Genomic DNA, 1,914 nt, shown 5'->3' on the forward strand with positions numbered 1-1,914 from the left:
CACGTGAGTGTGTGTGTGCAAGTGCTCGTGTTTATTTCAGTGAGACGGAAGTCTCTGACGAGTGTCCCATGTCTCCACTCATTAGCAAGTACAATATAATGGATAATTAAGGGGAGTCTTGAGTATAGCCTACTATACAGTGTTTGTATATAAACTCTGTATACTATTTCTAGACAACTCTCGTCAGTCTACCATGGAACAGCCTCGAATACTGATACTGCAGAGCRTCTTTCTGATGACGTCACAGTTCCATTTTTGGCAGTTGGACATCACATTACGTGTCAGGTCAATGAGTCAGCAATGTTCAATAGTCCAAAAATGCTCCTCATATTGCATATCACAGCTCCTGGGGTAATGGAGCTGCACTGCTGAGGAAGCCTTGTAACTCAAACCACTAAGAGAGGCAGATGCGCCACAAACAGACATGAGAGAAACATCTAGAATCTGTTACATTCAAAGCATGAATCATTCCAACAGAATCCTGGAGTCCATGTTGGATGGAGAAAAGGAGTCAGAAAACAGAGGAGGGATGGTGTATCATGTTGTGGTGACGGAATGATGGAATGATCCACAGCCAATGAGAATAGGAGAGCACAGTAATCAGAGGCAACAGTATAACAACAACACAAATGTGTCAGTCCCTGTACACCTTAGGAATGTCTGTGGCTGTGGTAAGAAAAAGGATAGGAATTGGTTAATGCTGCATTTAGACGAGGGATGCAGAAACCATCATACAAGAAGAAAGCAAGCCAGGACGACGGTATAGTTGCTATGGTGATTTCGGTAAACAAACAGTGCAAATCAACATCCGGAAGAAAACAACGCTACGACAGACAACAAAAGTTTAAATATTTTAACTCTGGTGGCATGTCCCGTCTACCGTGACCTCAACGGCATTTACCGTCGTGCTCTCATTGAAAACAATGACATCCGAACGCCGTCTACCTCGTACCATCTAAACGCAGCATAACCGCTCCCCCACTGAGTTATGGTGAATAGTATCCCACTGTTATCTATCAGACAGGATCACATGGAGGATTACAACAGGCTGCTGAGGTCTGAGAAGACAGTCTGGAGGTGTGACGGAGTCACTGAGAGACTACTGCAGGACTAGCCTGAGAACACACTAGGAATAGGAATAGATGGAGGATATGAAAGAGGGAAGATAGTTAACGCTGAGGAGAGAGTAGAGACAAGACAAGGGGGAGAGAGGGGACAGAGAGTTTATTACCCTCTGAGGCACAAACATTTGAATGATTGAGTGAGTAGGGGGGAATGCGGGGGGTGGATGAATAATGAATTTTTGCAAATGGGTAATAGGAAAGTTGGCAGTGAACTTGTATGGGGCACATGATAAAACTCTTCATGGGATAAACATACTAACAGCCATTTTCATAATGAATTGGTCAAGCACCAGCTGACAGAAAGACAGAGACCAAGGATATCTAACACACGTGAGTGCTTCTTGGAGTTATGGGTGGTAGTGATTGCCACTTTAAGTGAACTTGAGGCAGACATCTTGGTGTTGGGGTCTGGCTGTTGGCGGTTGGTGTTAGGGTTGGTACTCGGCCGGAGAGGTTAGGTGTTAAGAGCACACACTGGCAGGAGTTTGGGTCTGTGTAGATACTGGTCAGCCTCGTGAGTGCTCAGTCTGTTCCAAATAAGGGCCATACTGGGGAAAGAGGCACGAGTCATCAATCCAGTGGCACCCTTGGTGAAAAGGGGCGATAAGTGTGTCAACTTCCTTGTTATTATACAAGAAGCCCACTCAGTCTGTACTCTTATAGCTTGTAGGTCCATTCCCACATCAAGGTTTCCCTGGCAACCCGCTTTCCCCCCTCTCCTCCTCTTTCCTCCTTCCTGTCAGCGGCTTCTCCCTTCCTAGACCTGGGGAGGCGGTGAGTCAGGTCCCTC

Source organism: Salvelinus sp. IW2-2015, unplaced genomic scaffold, assembly GCF_002910315.2.
Source record: "Salvelinus sp. IW2-2015 unplaced genomic scaffold, ASM291031v2 Un_scaffold922, whole genome shotgun sequence".
Classification (NCBI taxonomy): Eukaryota; Metazoa; Chordata; class Actinopteri; order Salmoniformes; family Salmonidae; genus Salvelinus; species Salvelinus sp. IW2-2015.